This window comes from Ambystoma mexicanum, chromosome 12 (genome assembly GCF_040938575.1).
Source record: "Ambystoma mexicanum isolate Mex_15411 chromosome 12, UKY_AmexF1_1, whole genome shotgun sequence".
Lineage (NCBI taxonomy): Eukaryota > Metazoa > Chordata > Amphibia > Caudata > Ambystomatidae > Ambystoma > Ambystoma mexicanum.
In genome coordinates this window covers 1,092,175,592-1,092,194,881 of record NC_090936.1, presented here as the reverse complement: position 1 = coordinate 1,092,194,881, position 19,290 = coordinate 1,092,175,592, and positions in this window count along the sequence as shown.

Genomic DNA, 19,290 nt, shown 5'->3' with positions numbered 1-19,290 from the left:
TTGTCGGGCGTGGTCTTTTCCCGAATCCTGTTCCTTATGATTCTTATCCGCGGCTCCTACCGTTTTCTTGGGTCGTTTCACCAGGCAGTCTCGTAAAAAGTGTCCAGAAGCCCCACAATAAAGACACAATTGCATCTGTCATCTTCTTTCACGTTCCTTTTGAGATAACGGTCCTTTAACCCCTTCAATTTGCATAGGTTCGGTAACATCGGCATTCTTGGGGTTAACGTGGGTCTTGACTAACACGCGAGTCTCAAACTTGGACCGATCTGCTTTTCTATTTTGAAGCCTATGGTCTAATTGGACCACTAAGTCTATATATTCCAGACAGTCTTGGGGTTGATTTACAACTTGGGCTAGAACATCTTTAAGTTCCCCACGTAGACCTCGATGAAATAACATGATTCTCTTATCCTCTGGCCACCCAGTCTCCACTATCAACCTATTGAAGGTTGCGATATAGGCTAATAGATCCTGGTTACCTTGTCGTAAGGACAGAAGTTCGTTGTCCAGGGCCTGTCCCTGAGAGTGGCGAGCAAATAATCTTTCCATGCGTGTCTGAAAACCTTGAAAGTCTCGGAATATCAGGTCGTCTTGAGTGACCAGTGGAACCGACCAATCTGCAGCGCAGCCGCTGAGATATGATAATACGAAGGCTACTTTGGTTTGGTCGTTAGGAAAGGTCCCCGGTCTGCAAAGGAAGTGTAATCGGCATTGATTCATGAATACAGCAAATATTCTGGGGTCCCCCGCAAAACGTTCAGGTGGGGCTAATGGCATATTTCCCGGTAGATTAATTTGCACAGGGTTGCTTGAAACCATTGGGGCGGGAATACCTCCTGAATCTGGTAGAGGAGTTTGTCCAGCTTGACCTTGCAACAACTGCCTGGCAAGGTCATCAGTTCGTTCCTTAGATACAATTAGTTCCCTCCTGAGAGCGTTTGTCTCCTGACGTGCGGAATGCACTTCGGCCCATAATTCCCCCAATAGGATCGGTTTCGGAAGTCTCCATAGCGTCCGGGTGGGAAATTGTAGGAAGGCTTCGCGTTCTGTAACGCTCACCTGACTCCCACGGAGACGTTGACCAGGCCTGGGCTGCTGCGGCCTCTTCTAAGGTGATGCGCAGGACTCGGAACACCGACTGGGCCGGACCCCCAAACCTGCCTGTCTGATGCGTAGGAATCACCTGCGGAGTGACGAGTCGAACCCCTCCTTTCCCCTTTTACTCTCTCGTCAAACCACCTCTGAACCTTCCTGTTAATTCTCACCTTAAGATTTGAAATGACGAGCTCTCCATCCTGCTTCTGGTGCAGGGGTGCGGTAGAATCCAATTACTTCACTGGTTATCGGACGGGCATTCAGGTCCAGTTGCTTCACTGGTTTTTTGGATGAATAAGGCGCTTTCGTAAGTATATGACTTATCAAGTTCAAGGGTTGTTCTCCCTTCCTTTTTGGCCTTTGTTTGCAATGGAATGCTTTTATTCTTTTAGCCAGGTGTAGAGCGAAGATTCCACGTAGAGAAGACAATTTGCTGTGGATAATTCAGGTGAGCTTATGTTGGGGTGGTTTTTCTAATGTCTGTATGTTCACCCACTAATGCGCGTGTTCTTTTTTCCCCATAGGGGCCGGGGCGCAGTACTGCCAAAAGGCGTGCCGACCCGAGATGAGGAAGGATTCTCCCCCACCAATCGCCAGGTAAGCCTTCTGGCAAATCAGTTTTTTCCCAATGTTTTCTCTGGCTCACCTTTTGTTCTTCTCTTTTCCTTCCTAGGTGCTGGAATGCAGCGGAACGTGCGGATGGTCGTAGGAGTACGGAATTCCTTGTGGACAGGTGAGTTGAGCGCAGCGCTGCAACTAGCAACGCGAGGAATCCAAAAATAATGTCTTTTCCTTTAGGATCGTCGGCGTGTTGGCTCCGGATCAAATGCAATATCAGGTATTGTCCTTTATTCACCTTCTCTTCCTCTCTTCTTCCTTTTAGGTGTTCCAGGACTGAAGCAGGCGTGGCTGGAGTCAGGATGCAGGAGCAGACACGGTGAGCGTCCAGCTGCTAGGAGCAGAGCAACGCGAAGCGTGAGCTGCTGTCTGGGCGTGGCTTAAATAGCCTCCAAAGAAGTCCCAGGTATGTATCCTTCCCCAATCAGGTATGTATCCTTCCCTGACCACGCCCGAGTGGCAAAATAGTCCCACAGGTAAAGTAGTTCCTTTCAGGCCTCAAAGAGGTCTGGATCTGGCAGCATGGTCTGCATCAGGTAAGTCCACCAAAAGCACTCCCTTTATGAGCCTGGTGCCTATGGCGCCAGGACTGATGTCCAAAATGAGCCTGCCGCCAAAGGCGCCAGGACTGTGTCCAAAGGGCCCCTATTTGGGGTTGCTGGACCTTCCCTTGGGTACCTGATGTGTGCTTCCGGGGCTGCCGGTCTTGGACTGGCTCTCCGGGAGTATGCATCATGACAATCACTCCATATTTGCCGTTACATACTCTCATTGCATGTTCTGTTTCCTTCCAAAGCCCCTCCTCCAAACACTTCTGTTAAAGGGTGGAGTATTTCAGCATCCACAAAGATCCTGAGGGCCACGACTATGCCCATGCACACAACAGTACAGCACTTGCTGACACTCAGCACACCACTATGGATCCATGCATGCGACCATGTGCCCACCTAACATTATGCACAAACACATCATACGTGGCGGCACTTCTGCGCAACTGCCCCACACCATAAAACGCCCACTCATGACAACAGGTCACTATCAGCAGAATCCACAAACATAACAGAGCCTCCACCACCTCTACCCACTGCCATTCACAAAGTATTGTGTCACTGCCAACAAAACTACAACATTTCCACATCATTGGCCCTACTTCGCCAAATCTGCAGACAGCACAGTAACCAAGTACATATAAGCTCCACTTCAACCATACCCTCATTCATATTGACCATTTGCAAACACTGCACCCAGTGATCACACTGCGTGCCTTTCCAGTGCATCATCTCTAACCACACATCAACAACTTCACCATATTCCAACAGTGACCTCACCTGCGAAACCAAACATACACGCATGACAGCTCACTTCTTCTGCTCTATGGCATCTGAAATGTGCTCCACAACAATTCTTTACACGTGACGACCCTTTAACTAATGCAAAGTCAAATTCCATTACTCCCGTGGGTGTGCGCAACTCCTAGGTTCTTGAGTGCATGGCGTACGGCCTACTGCCTTTGGCCATTCACCCTATAGTCTAGGCCTTCAACACACCCACCGCAACATAATGCCACCATGCATGTCACCATTTCACCAACTACGACAATCCACATACACACCACTGCCACCATCACTCCTACCCAACCTGTGCACCCATATAGAGGTATGCAGCAAACAATTGCAACAGTGACCATATTATCGAAAAAATAAATACTGTCTGTCCCCTGCACACACCCACCACATCACTATGCATCCATGGGACCATGTTGGCAGGTAACATTATGCACACACGTAACATACGTAGCGACACTTCTACCCAACTCCCTCACACCATAAAACACCCATTCACGCAAACAGGTCACCATTACCACAATCCACAAACATACCAGAGCCTCCACCACCCCTACCCACTGCCATTCACAAACTATTGTGTCACTACCAACAGTGACCTCACCTGCAAAACCAAACATACACACAAGTTAGCTCACTTCTGCTGGTCTATGGCGTCTGAAATGTGCTCCACAATCATTCTTTACAGGTCACGGCCCTGTAAGTAATGCTGCGTCAAAAATGCATTACTCCCGTGGGTGTGCTGCACGCCTAGGCTCTTGAGTGCCCTTGGCCATAAATCCAATAGTCTAGGCCTTCAACACACCCACCGCAAAGTAATGCCATCATGCATGTCACCATTGCAGCAACTACGACAATCCACATACACACCACTGCCACTAGCACTCCTACCCAACCTGTGCGCCGCCATACAGCTATACTGCAAACATAGCATTCTCTCCTGCACCCCTGTACACTTTCATTCACATACTATGGGCGTACCCACTTCCACTCACAAAGTACTCTCTCACTGGCAACCTAGCCACATACAGTTTGCAACATTTCCGTGTCCAAAGTTCTCAGACAGCACGACGCACCGCAAGCCAATGACACTTCTATCCGCGGAGCGTACAGGGAAATGGGTCCGCAGAGAGGACCCAGATATTACACCTTTTTAGAGACGTACATTTCAGTTCTTTGCAACAAAACTACTGCTCAGATTTCCACCAAACACACGAAAGCACGCTTTCTGACCCAAGCCCCCGCTCCTGCCGCAAATTTGGTGAAAAGCCATCCAGATCATTCAGTCTATGGAAAAAATAATGTTTAGGACCCCCTCTATAACTTCGGCCCCCTGCACTAAACCTCATTCAACTTGGGAAAAAATTCAGAGCCTCCCATATACTTTTTATGCAAAGTTTGGTGAAGATTCGCCAGGAGGAGCCAAGTTATAAGCCGCCGAAAAAGTGCTCTTCCTATGAGTTTAGCAACTTAACCATAACTACACGCCTGCTGCCGCGGGCCGTGTAATATATATATATGTATATGTATATATATATACATATAAATATATATTCAGTGAAAAAACTTTGTTAAAGGGACGTTATGGTAAAGTTGCGCTACTAAAAACCTATGAAATTCAGTGAAAAAACGTTGTCAAAGGGACGTTATGGTTCCAAGTAAAACCGAAAAACCCTTGAAATTCGCCAGTTATGGTAAGCTAAGCAACCATAACTCGCGCCACCACCGTGCACTGCTAAGACTAACACCCAGGACATCAAAGATGACATCACAAATGTCATTGATGACATCACTGATGACATCACATGTGTATGTACTTTTCATGAAATATGTGTACAAGGGATTATTATTATAATGTTGCGAAACAAGTGTCAAGGATCATTGCAATAAATATCATACTCTAATTAGTGCATTGAACGCTGCATTGATATAAATAGCATTCTATTATGGGGTTCTATCTAGTATACTAAGCTACTCATACAGAAACATAACATTGTATGCAGTGTACAAGATGAAGGTATAATATTCGTAATGTTAATATGTTGAATAATGAAATGATAATTGTTTTCTTAATAGATTTTTGTGTACTGTGAAATATGTAATAAGTAGCTAATAAAACACATGTATTACATAATTGCATTACTATAGACAAAACACAAAGACACAAGAACACATACCAATACGGGTATATACAGGGAAAGTGAAGTTAGCAAAAAAGCACAAGTAGTAGCAGAAACAATTCATAATTTAACTGATTATTTTCATGCAAATAAATGATTGCTCTGTTTCAAAACTGCTATTTACCCTAGGTATATGTATCACTTGATGTGATTGGACCCTAAGGAAAGTAGTGTGAGTACAATGTATACAAATATGACCATATACAGGGAAAGTACAGCCATACAAAAAACAGAACTATCAGAAAGTGCTCATAAATCTATTGATTATCTTTATGCACAAAAAGGATTGCTGTCTTTCAAGCTTGTGTCTTCCCATATGTATATGTTTCATATGATGTGACTGGACTCTAAGGGAATTACTGTAAGAACCTACTTGAAGGATACGTCTACAAATAAAATAAAATTTTTATTTTCTGACTGTTACTGAAGAAAACCATGTGGCCTAGATATGTCAGCAAAAGAAAAAAGAGTGAGCCAGACATGTGATGTCATCAGTGATGTCATCAATGACATTTGTGATGTCATCTTTGATGTCCTGGGTGTTAGTCTTAGCAGTGCACGAGTTATGGTTGCTTAGTTTACCATAACTGGCGAATTTCAAGGGTTTTTCGGTTTTACTTGGAACCATAACGTCCGTTTGACAAAGTTTTTTCACTGAATTTCATAGGTTTTTAGTAGCGCAACTTAACCATAACGTCCCTTTAACAAAGTTTTTTCACTGAATTTCATAGGTTTGAGTAGCGCAACTTAACCATAACGTCCCTTTAACAAAGTTTTTTCATTGAATTTCATAGGTTTTTATTCGTGCAACTTAACCATAACGTCCCTGTAACATTTTTTTTTACTAAATTTTAAAGGTTTTTATTAGTGCAACATCACCATAACATCCTTTTCAATAGATGAAGACCACTAACATCTTATGTCCTCAAAGTGGGAACGCCGGGTGGTAAAAAAAACAAAAAGATTTTCCTTCCTACACCGGGACACCGCAGGCGTCCTGGTGTAGGAAGGAAAATCTTTTACCAAGATGGCCACCATGGAAAGGGAAGGCGAGGTGTATAAAGAACACAACAGGGCATGAGCCGGGGGTGGGGGGGAACAGGGGAGACACATGGGCATGAGCGGGGGGTGAGAGGGAACAGGGTACAAACGGGGCATGAGCAGGGGGTTGGGGGAAAAGGAAGGAAACACGGGGCATGAGCGGTGGTGGGGGGAACACGAGAGAGACACGGGGCATGAGCAGCGGGTGGGGAAGAACATGAAGGAGACATGGGGTATGAGCGGGGGGTGGGGAGGAACACGAGGGAGACACGGGGCATGAGCGGGGGGGTTACAGGGCACACACGGGACATGAGCAGGGGTGGGGGGAGAGAGACAAGGGGCATGAGCGGGGAGTAGGGGGAACACGAGGGAGACACGGGGCATGAGCGGGGGGTGGGGGGTAACACGAGGGAAACACGGGGCATGAGCGGGGGAGGGGGGAACACGAGGGAGACACAGGGCATGAGCGGGGGATGGGGGGCAACAGGAGACAGACACGGGGCATGAGCGGGAGGTGGGGCCAACAGGAGCGAGACATGGGGCATGAGCGGGGGGTGGGGAGAACAGGAGACAGACACGGGGCATGAGCGGGGAGCGTGGGGGGAAACAGGAGACAGACACGGCACACGAGGGGAACAGGAGACAGATACGGGGCATGAGCGGGTGGTGGGGAGATCAGGAGACAGACACAGGGCATGAGCGGGGGGAACAGAAGACAGACACGGGGCATGAGCGGTGGGTGGGGGGAAGGGGAGAGAGACACACGGGGCATGAGCAGGGGTGGGGGAGGGAGAGAGACACACAGGGCATGAGCAGGGGGTGGGGGGGAGGGAGAGAGACACATGGGGCATGAGCGGGGTTGGGCGGGAGGGGGAGAGACACACGGGGCATGAGCGGGGGGTGGGCGGGAGGGGGAGAGACACACGGGGCATGAGCGGGGGTGGGCGGGAGGGGAAGAGACACACGGGGCATGAGCGGGGGGGTGGGCGGGAGGGGGAGAGATGGGGAGAGACACACAGGGCATGAGCGTTGGGTGGGCTCTAGGGGGAGAGACACACGGGGCATGAGCGGGGGGTGGGCGGGAGGGGGAGAGACACACGGGGCAGGAGCGGGGGTCGGGGGAGGGAGAGAGACACACGGGGCATGAGCGGGGGTGGGGGTGGGGGGGAGAGAGAGAGACACACAAGGCATGAGTGGGGGGTGGGGGGAAGGGTAGAGACACGGGGCATGAGCGGGGGTGGGGGAGAGGGAGAGAGAGACACGGGGCATGAGCGGGGGAGGGCGGGAGGGGGAAAGACACATGGGGCAAGAGCGGGGGGTGGGAGGGAGGGGGAGAGACACATGGGGCAGGAGCGGGGGTGGGGGGAGGGAGAGAGACACAAGGGGCATGAGCGGGGGGTGGGGGGAAGGGGAGAGACACGGGACATGAGCGGGGGTGGGGGGGAGGGAGAGAGACACACAGGGAATGAGCGGGGGTGGGGGGAAGGGGAGAGACACACGGGGCATGAGCGGGGGGTGGGCGGGAGGGGGAGAGATACACGGGGCATGAGCGGGGGTGGGAGGGGGAGAGACACACGGGGCAAGAGCGGGGGTGGGCGGGAGGGGTAGAGACACACGAGGCATGAGCAGGGGGTGGGGGAAGGGGAGAGAGACACGGGGCATGAGCGGGGGGTGGGCGGGAGGGGGAGAGACACACGGGGCATGAGCGGGGGGTGGGCGGGAGGGGAGAGACACACGGGGCATGAGCGGGGGTGGGGGGGGAGGGAGAGAGACACACGGGGCATGAGCGGGGGGTGGGCGGGAGGGGGAGAGACACACGGGGCATGAGCGGGGTGGGGGGGAGGGAGAGAGACACACGGGGCATGAGAGGGGGGTGGGGGGAAGGGGAGAGAGACACACGGGGCATGAGCGGGGGTGGGGGGAGGGAGAGAGACACACGGGGCATGAGCGGGGGTGGGGGGAAGGGGAGAGAGACACGGGGCATGAGCGGGGGTGGAGGAGAGGGAGAGAGACATACGGGGCATGAGCGGGGGTGGGGGGGAGAGAGACACACGGGGCATGAGCGGGGGTAGGGGGGAGAGTGACACACCGGGCATTAGCAGGGGTGGGGGGAGGGAGAGAGACACACGGGGCATGAGCGGGGGTGGGGGGGAGGTAGAGAGACACACGGGGCATGAGCAGGGGTGGGGGGAAGGGAGAGAGACACACGGGGCATGAGCGGGGGTGGGGGGGCAGGGAGAGAGACACACGGGGCATGAGCGGGGGGTGAGCGGGAGGGGGAGAGACACAAGGGGCATGAGCGGGGGGTGGGGCGAAGGGGATAGAGACACACAGGGCATGAGCGGGGGTGGGGGGAGGGAGAGAGACGCAGGGGGCATGAGCGGGGGGTGGTGGGAGGGAGAGAGACGCACGGGGCATGAGCAGGGGGTCGGGGGGAGGGAGAGAGACACACGGGGCATGAGCGGGGGGTGGGCGGGAGGGGGAGAGACGGGGAGAGACACACGGGGCATGAGCGGGGGTGGGCGGGAGGGTGAGAGACACACGGGGCATGAGCAGGGGTGGGCGGGAGGGGGAGAGACACACGGGGCATGAGCGGGGGTTGGGCGGGAGGGTGAGAGACACACGGGGCATGAGCAGGGGTGGGCGGGAGGGGGAGAGACACACGGGGCATGAGCGGGGGGTGGGCGGGAGGGGGAGGGACACACGGGGCAGGAGTGGGGGTGGGGGGGAGGGAGAGAGACACACGGGGCATGATCGGAGGTGGGGGGGAGGGAGAGAGACATACGAGGCATGAGCGGGGGGTGGGGGGAAGGGGAGAGACACGGGGCATGAGCAGGGGTGGGGGGAGGGAGAGAGAGACACGGGGCATGAACGGGGGTGGGCGTGAAGGGGAGAGACACACGGGACATGAGCGGGGGTGGGAGGGGGAAAGACACACGGGGCAAGAGCGGGGGGTGGGCGGGAGGGGGAGAGACACACAGGGCAGGAGTGGGGGTGGGGGGAGGGAGAGAGACACACGGGGCATGAGCAGGGGTGGGGGGCAGGAGAGAGACACACGAGGCATGAGCGGGGGGTGGGGGGAAGGGGAGAGACACGGGGCATGAGCGGGGGTGGGAAGGAGGTAGAGAGACACACGGGGCATGCGCGGGGGTGGAGGGAAGGGGAGAGACACACGGGGCATGAGCGGGGGGTGGGCGGGAAGGGGAGAGACACACGGGGCATGAGCGGTGGTGGGAGGGGGAAAGACACACGGGGTAAGAGCGGGGGTGGGCGGGAGGGGGAGAGACACACGAGGCATGAGCGGGGGGTGGGGGGAAGGGGAGAGAGACACAGGGCATGAGCGGGGGAGAGACACACGGGGCATGAGCGGGGGGGTGGGCGGGAGGGGGAGAGACACACGGGGCATGAGCGGGGGGTGGGCGGGAGGGGGAGAGACACACGGGGCATGAGCAGGGGTGGGGGGAGGGAGAGAGACACATGGGGCATGAGGGGGGGGTGGGCGGGAGGGGGAGAGACACACGGGGCATGAGCCGGGGGTGGGCGGGAGGGGGAGAGACACACGGGGCATGAGCAGGGGGTGGGCGGGAGGGGGAGAGACACACGGGGCATGAGCGGGGTGGGGGGGAGGGAGAGAGACACACGGGGTATGAGCGGGAGTGGGGGGGGGGGAGAGAGACACACGGGGCATGAGCGGGGGTGGGGGTAGGGAGAGAGACACACGGGGCATGAGCTGGGGGTGGGGGGAGCTGAGAAACACACGGGGCTTGAGCGGGGGTGGGGGGAAGGGGAGAGAGACACACGGGGCATGAGTGGGGGTGGGGGGAGGGAGAGAGACACACGGGGCATGAGCAGGGGGTGGGGGGGAGGGGAGAGAGACACATGGGGCATGAGCGGGGGGTGGGGGGAGGGAGAGAGACATACGGGGCATGAGCGGGGGTGGAGGGGAGGGAGAGAGACCCACGGGGCATGAGCGGGGGTGGGGGGGAGGGAGGGAGAGAGACACACGGGGCATGAGCGGGGGTGGGGGGGAGGGAGAGAGACACCCGGGGCATGAGCGGGGGTGGGGGGGAGGGAGAGAGACACATGGGGCATGAACGGGGGGTGGGGGGAAGGGGAGAGAGACACGGGGCATGAGCAGGGGGTGGGGGGGAGGGGGAGAGACACACGGGGCATGAGCGGGGGTGGGGGGGAGGGAGAGAGACACACGGGGCATGAGCGGGGGTGGGGGGAGGGAGAGAGACACACGGGGCATGAGCGGGGGGTGGGTGGGAGAGACACACGGGGCATGAGCAGGGGGTGGGGGGGAGGGGAAGAGACACACGGGGCATGAGCGGGGGTGGGGGGAGGGAGAGAGACACACGGGGCATGAGCGGGGGTGGGGGGGAGGGAGAGAGACACACGGGGCATGAGCGGGGGGTGGGCGGGGGGTGGGCGGGAGGGGGAGAGACACACGGGGCATGAGCGGGGGTGGAGGGGAGGGAGAGAGACCCACGGGGCATGAGCGGGGGTGGGGGGGGAGGGAGGGAGAGAGACACACGGGGCATGAGCGGGGGTGGGGGGAGGGAGAGAGACACCCGGGGCATGAGCGGGGGTGGGGGGGGAGAGAGACACACGGGGCATGAACGGGGGGTGGGGGAAGGGGAGAGAGACACGGGGCATGAGCATGGGGTGGGGGGGAGGGGGAGAGACACATGGGGCTTGAGCGGGGGTGGGGGGGAGGGAGAGAGACACACGGGGCATGAGCGGGGGTGGGGGGGAGGGAGAGAGACACACGGGGCATGAGCGGGGGGTGGGGGGAGGGGGAGACACACACGGGGCATGAGCAGGGGGGGGAGGGAGAGAGACACACGCCGTTTGTGTGCAGGCGGCAGATCCCGCTCCTCGGCCCTCCGCTGGCCACCGTGTGCCGATGGCGTGAGCGGGGGGCTGGAGGAACAGGGGAGACACGGAGTATGAGTGGGGGTGGGGGGGACAAGAAGGACACACGGGGCATGAGCGGGGGTGGGAGGAACAGGAGACAGACACAAGACTTACTGTGCAGGCAGCAAGGAAGAAAGATGGCGGGCTTTTCTGAAGCCAGACGCACTGCACGCTTTCACCGCATCCAATGAGTCAGATGTTCGCGGACATTACGCAAGCTGCTTGCCCAATCACCGTCCTGTCCGCGGAGCGAACAGGGAAGTGTGTCCGTGAAGCGAACACAGATATCACTAATTTTTTTCACTTACATTTTTGTAATTTTTTTAAAAACTACTGGACGGATTTACACCAAATAAAGCAAAGCACGCTTTCGGGACCAAGCCGCCGCTCCTGCCGCAAATTTGGTGTAAATCCATCCAGCGGTTTGGGCTGTAGGCGTGAGCAAAGTTTTTTCCCATTATGTCTATCGGAAAAAAAAAGTTTTGGGACCCCCCCTATAACTTTGCCCCCCCTGGATGAATCCTCACCAAACTATGCAAAAATTCAGAGTGACCCAAATACTTTTTTTGCAAAGTTTGGTGAGGATTCGTCCAGGGAAAGCGAAGTTATATGCCGCCCAAAAAGTGCTCTTCCTATGGAAACACCAACTTAACCATAACTACATGGCCACTACCGTGGCCATGTAATATGTGTGTTTGCATATTTTTGTTGAATTGAAAACAAGAACATTTCCCCTGTATCTTTTCATTTTGTATATTAGTGTGAGGGTCAGATGTATGTTGGACATAAGGTCAATTTACTTTAGCTTTGGTTTCAAAGGCAGGGCCATTCTCTTTTGGATATGGAAAGATAGGCCTTCTTCCAAAACCCTTTCCTTTTAATAAACATGGCTAATGTTGAGAACATTCCAACTTAGTGTCCACCTCCCATTGCTGACCCCTCACATAACCCAGGTGGTGTAAATTTGTATTTCTTGATTGAAAATTAAAACTCCTTTGCCAAGAAGCAGTGTAAAAAGGACATGATGATGGCGGGTACAGTCCCATTTATTTGCGCTGAACAGACTTATAGGAGTTGATACATTAAACCAGATGGTGTTGATGATGAAGCAGAAAACAGTATATGAGGATATCACAGGACCAGCATTAAATCCATCTTTAGTATTTGCAGTATAAAATAGATATGCAATCCAGTGCTGCCGGTGGTTGAAAATCATAAGTGATTGTAGGTAGGTTTTAACTTTCGAATTAAGATTTGAGTTTTCCTAGGACTAAAAAGTGGGTTAGGGCTTTCTTCGAGATGTTTTGGATATAATTTCTGGGAACAAGGATTGTTTTCCCTCCAGGTATCTGATCATAACGGTGCAAAGCTGGAACTGTTTCTAAAGAGTGGACTCTTTGCCCAGAGATGTTCACCCCTTAGAGATCAAATGACGGTATTGATCTATTTTTCCTATGGGTGTAAATCTGCCTCCCTGCCCGTGTTAGGGACATGAGTTATGGCAATCAGACCATCCACCACTTATCACCAAGCTCAAAGATTCTTCAAATCAGGATTACCCCATCCAGGCTATCATCCTTGTGACTAATTCATCTTTGCTCAAACTCATCAAGTAAACAAGTAAGGAAACCACAAGTCAGGCAGCCAATAGCTGTGATTAAACTTAACCACCTAAATATTGACTATCAAAAGCAGCCAACAGGTGTATTTCACACATACTGGCCTAAGGGGATATTTAACCAGTTATCCAACGTATGGAATCCCAGTATAACGAAGGACTTGCACCAAGAGCCAACAAGACCAATGAAAAACATCAGCGTTGTTTCATCTTCATAAAACCCTAGTACTGCTGATGGTATACCTCCTGAGGTTACACGAAATAATTGCAGAAATCTCATTTATTTCAACTGACACACAAGAACTCTAATTGACTTTTAAGGAGAGGTCCTAAGCATTGATTTCAGAAATTCAGTGAATTTCAACTGAATACAAAACCACAGATAATAAGTGAATTCTAACTGATTTGTTTAACTTAACAATTATAAACCAGTGCATCATATTTGGGTTTTGTGACATCCTTATTTCCCTTTTTTTTTTTTACACAAAATTAACATCTTTGATGAAATAACCAGACAAAGCATACCACTGTATTTTTTTTATGAAAAGCGCAACTACTGGCTATATATTTATCTTCATGTGTCAAGGCTCAGGCCAGCTCCCGAGCAAGCCCAGTTAACAGCTTTTCTTTATAATATCAAATTTTTTTCCTTCAGTGGGGAGCGCCAATTCTGTCAAAAGGCTGGCAACAATTTTTACGTAGGGACATGAGTTACACTTTTAAAGTCAAATGCACCGAGTGGATAAATGCTGTCTCACCTGGAGAAGACACATGTGTGACGAGTCAATCCATCTCCTTTGACATCATATTTGGGTCATGTACACTTTGCCCTGTATATGTCAATGCGATATATGAGAGTAGGTGTAAACGCTTTACATAAGTCACGTCTGGAGGTGCAGGGTTGGGTTCTGTTTCCTTAAGTTCCTGGGAACACACCTGCTTTAATTGACACTCTCTGCAAATCTAATGACATAACAGTTCTTCCAAGAAATGGCAAGACCCCCAACTGTGCTGTTGTTTGGGGTGTGGGCAGAATACACATTTGGCACCGGGTGCATCCTTTTCCAAACACATTAAAAGGGAAGTGGGAGCTCACTGTGCTCCGTGCAGTCCCGCATGTCATCACACAATTCCGCAGAACCCGTTTGCATGGATGTGAAACATTGATTTCTCCACATGGAAGCATCATGTAGAGCAGGGCATTAATCCCACATGCAACCGCAGACAGGCCTTAGACTCTCTGAGGATCATCACTGTCCAACTTAATCAGACCCTCAAAAACTGGTCTCAGACACAGAATAAAAATATACTTTATACTTTAGAACAAAGCTACAGCTCCCATCATCCCTACCTAGCAAATGCAATGGAGAGGGATAATAGGAGTAATAGTCCAAAACATCTGGAGAGTCAAAGTTCAAATGTCTCATACCCCTCATTTAGAAAAAGCCATTGGTCATTGAAGAGAGAGTGGGGGATAGAGAGAGAGAGAGAAAGACAGAGACAGAGAGAGGCACATGTTGTGTCCGCATTATGTTTGTCTCTTGAGGCTATTAAGCAACACTCAAATATTGAGACGCCAGAATGACAGATATGTTTGTCACCTTCATGCTTCATGCTTCACGGTAAATATGTTATTTTGCAATTTGCCAATATATTTTCCCGGCTTAGCTCAGTGGGTAATTGTAATTGGTTATTTATAACACGCTTAATACCCAGAGGTATTACATGATATGATATGATACGCTATGATAGGTCATGTTTAACGTGCCTCTACACAAGTATTTCTAGGGGCGAACAGACAAGGGGGGAAGACAGAGGGAGGACAAGACAAACAACCTTACAAGGCCTGTGCCAGTGCAACAGTGCAAAAGTGCAGGGGGAAGGGAGAGTGGAGAAGTGCCAGAGAGAGGGATGAGGGAAGTGCAATCAGGGTAGCAATGCTCTGAGTGAGTGCAGCCAGGGCAGCGTGGCTCTGGGTAAGTGCAAGGAGGCAAGGGACTTTAGAGGTTACAGTTACAGCCCATAAGTGCACGCTAGGCCCAGAGGCAGTTCAGGGGAGACTGACCATAGAGGAGCCTGGTACCCAGTGAGACTCTGGTAGCAGCCAAGCAACCACTCAATGCAGCAGGCAGGTAGGTCAGCAGGAGAGAGAGAGAGAGAGAGAGAGAGAAAGAGAGAGAGAGAGAGAGAGAGAGAGAGAGAGAGAGAGAAAGCAGAGGAGAAAAGGAAGGTCTTGAGCAGCTTTCAGAACTTCAGGTGGTCCACCTCAAGTTTCAGAGGGGCAGGGAAGCCATCCCAGAGGAAGGGACCTGCAGAGGAGAGAGATCTACCCCCCATTGCCTTCCTGGAGAAGTGTCTGACCCTCAGAGAGTTGGGGTAGCTGAGCAAAGGGCTAGAGAAGGAAGATATTTTGGAAGAGCGAGTCGGGTGTAGTGCGGGCCCTGGTCCCAGAAAGCCTTGTGGATAATGCAGAGGGTCTTAAACCTGATCCTTGTAGCCACCTTGAGCCAGTGGAGAGATTTCAGGGCTAGAGAGATACAGTCCCTGGGCTTGATGCCAAGGATAAGTATTGCAGTCCTGTTCTGGATTAGTTCCAGAGGGCCGAGAGTAGAGGTCGGTAGATTGAAAAAGAGGCTGTTGCAGTAGTCCAGCATAGAGAGAACCAGGGCTCTGGAGACAGTGAGCTTATGGGGGAAAGGAAGAAAAGGAAGAATACCTCTGAGGAGGTGCAGCTGGTAGTGGAACTTCTTGGCAAGGTCAGTGATGTGAGAAGAGAAGGAGAGAGTGAAATCAAAGATGACAACAACGTTTTTTGCCTCACAAGAAGGCAAAGGAAAAGGGCCCAAGGAGGGCGGCCAGAGTGAGAGAGGAAAAGCGGGAGCAGGGGTTCCAATGAGCAGGATCTCCGTCTTACTGGCATTAAGGCAGGGATCATTGGAGGCGCACCAAGCCTGAATCACAGATAGACAGTCAGGAATGAGCGAGACACTCAATGAGCTCTCAGCCTTTCAACCATCTGACATTGATCAAAAAGAGTATTAGAAGTGACACCAGAGCACAGTTCCCGAAGATGGATGCTCTGTAGTTTGCACAAAGTCAACATTCCACGTCCCTTGCTCTGTATTTTCATAAACATTTGAACGTCATGACAGTGCAGGTTCCTCAGATGTGTTGAACTGGTTTTTGGTTCTTTTCTAGTTCTGCACTGATTCAGTGGCACCCAGAAATCACATCTCGGGTTTATATAATGAGGCCAATCAGGCCAAGTGTTACGCTCCTGTTGACGCCTGCACCACATTCTGCTTAATCTGCTAGCTGCTCTTGTGGCTCTTCCATTGCTGGAACCTGTGCCCCCCTTGCCGCCACCCCCGCTGACTACCATGTAGTGAGCCAAGTGCACTCACAACTGTCCACAAACTCTCAGTAGCGGTTGCTTTGTGACCACTATTAACGTATAATTGAAACTTTCATTGCGGGTTCCCTGAGTTTCTGAAGGCACACCACTGAACGCTCACACCAGAGAAAATACAACCCGCTAGGGCAGAAAGGCCCAAGTCGATCTTGTAAGGATAACAAGTTTTAATCTCACACGCAGATGAGAGCAACAGCAAAGAACTCTTCTGCTAAGAAAGTTCTGCCGAAAATTACTACAAGCAGAATCTAATAAAGGAAGACAACATCATAGATGATGCAATACATACAGTAAAATCCTGCACGGCTGATTGGATGGACCCTATACATGTACTACCTTTATCCATAAGGGATGGCAGTTTATTGGTCCCAGCCCAGTCCGTTCGTCTTCCATCACGTGGGTGCTACAGGGCTCATCTTCTTCTCACGTCGATGGTCAGAAAACAAATTAATTATACTCCTATTATACAGCTTGTTTTATCACTCGTACTGTGTTTTGGCAGGCCTTAAGATGGACACACAGGAGGTTCTGGGGCACTCTAACCTTCACACACACATTTCACTCACTCCCTCTGCGCCATCCGACTCCAAGGTCTCCACCCTCGTTTGAACTATAATTTATCCCTCCCCCAGCACCTCGCAATACAAATCACTTGATTGTCACTTCACCGATATGCCCTGTCCGTCCTCTTTGAACATTTCAGGACTTGTTACTTTGGAGTTGCTCATCAAAGGGCACCTGGAGCCATGGAATTCAGGAGTCTTAGGGTTTAGTCAGTTATATGGGCTATAATTCGTGGTCACCCAGGAGTGACCGTGTTCATGCTTTGGCCAGTGTGAGATAACATGCACACCAAGCACCGGTCTCTGATCACAGCCTTGTAGGGCACGTTCCTCTTGGGTGAAAAACACATCTTTGCAACACGTTTGCAACAATGAATAGATGTTGTGGTGGTTGGGGGTGTGAGCTGTCCTTCTGGGAGCTCGGGTATGGCTGGGGATTTCTGTGGTCTCGTGAATTTAGGCCTAGTGCTTGCAATGCCACATTTACCGCGCAGGCCTTCCCTTCTACCTAGGATTACTATATATGCACAAAATAGCAATGCTGTCCGCGCCTTCGGCCACACCATGTAGTTACACTATAATTGGATATATTGACATGGGGTCCTGCTGGACGGGAAAGCATCGCTCTCACTGTTCCTCCTCCTCTCTGGCTCATCATAGTGCCTCGAATGCATCTCGCCTCACTTTAAAGTACCTGGGGGGGCTGCCCCCTTCCCAACATTTCCACAAGCTGTAAGAAAGGAGGCAGGGTGTATGTTATCACCGGCTGCCCTGGTCCACTACGCTGCTCTCAGAAATCCCTTTGTTGACCATCCTCATGCACCATAAACATCTCTCCAAGGTCTAAGGCTGCATACAAGCAGGTAGGCGACAGTGTAACCGCAGATCATTTACTGCCAAAACCCTCAATGAGCTTGCATCTTTACTGGACGAGGGAACTAGACCCCAGAGCAGTAGCTGCCTCATGGGAACCTATGTTGTGCTGTGCAGTCCCCTCATCCAGCATTTACCATTTAACCACTGAAGTTTGTGCTCTGGCTTAACAGAAGTGCGATGACAAGTACTTACCTGAGAGACCACTCAGGCATTCTGACAGGGACCGCACCCTCTTTTCTTGCTTGTCCGGAGACACCTGAATTGCAACCATGTTCAGCAGGGCAGTTCCATGACCCCTTATGGGAGAGGATCACACCACACAGCATAGTCTTGTCAAACCCCTTCACCACCCGCTGCTGCATAGCATGTGAAGTTGCACGTGGTAGAAAGGGTGTGACGAATGCAGCACAAACTCATGCCAAGTGCCAGGTCCCATCCCAGCTGAACAGCCCCTAAACCCCGGGATGATTCAGTCTTGGATCCTATCTGTGAGACCAGCCTTTGTATTGTCTAAATCCAAAATTCAACTTCTTCATGATGGAGTGGGCTTTAAACTACTAACCTCATCCAGGAAGAAAGTTGGCTTGCCACTCATTTATTATTGCAACCATCTAGCAAACAGCTATCTGCTGGATCAGTCCATAGTCAGGTCCATTGCATTGCTTTAACACATGTATTATATCACAGACAGGGTCATGGTCTCTATCTGCTGGCAGAATGTCAACGAAGCCAAAACAAACCCATCGCAACACAATGAAACTGGAACCAACAGAAGCCACAGGTGGACACCCCATCAACTGCTGAATTTCAATGGAAAAGCCATCTCTGAACTTTAATTTGGGTATGTAATATCCACCATGCTTTAAATGGGTACCAGTGACCACATGCTAGTACTGTCCCCATGAGCAGCATTGTAAATTAATTATCAGCATTCATATTTGGCAAGCTAATGATATACATTTATATCATGATGCCTCTTATGATGTGGGGCTAATTAAACCACATTCTAAAGAGTTCCAGCCTCATCACGAGTTTGGCGGTAACCCTTAAATGCTGCGGTAACGCTATTACCGCTGCATTTAAGCGTCCGCCAAATCACAGGTTTGGCTGCATTTACCCCCAGCTTTCAGCTGGGGGTAAATGCGCCAGGAAAATTCCCATTTACGGGCGCAATTAGCACCGCGCTGTTAGTGCGCGCTAATTGTGCTGAAAATTCCCCATTGAGTACAAAGGACCCAATGGGGAATTACCGTTACTGCCGAACCCGTGATCTGCCGCTAAGAGCGCCAGACGGTTTGGCGGTAATGCTATTAGCCGGGCGGTATCCCAGCAGTAATACTCATGATGAGGTCCTTCATCTTTTCGACACTTGACCATCGACTCTGCTTTCTGTTGGTCACCAGGCTGTTGCATTAAGCTATCAGCGCTACCAGGGCACCCTTAAATAGACAAGATATAGGGCCTCATTACGAGTCCGGCGGTAGCCGTGCCGGAAAAACCATCAGGCTGCCGCCGGACCGGTAATACCATTCCGCCTCTGTGATTGCCAGAATCACTGGGGCATTACAACACCGGTGACCCGGTAATTCTGGAGGCGGAATTCTGTAAATCCCCATTCCCA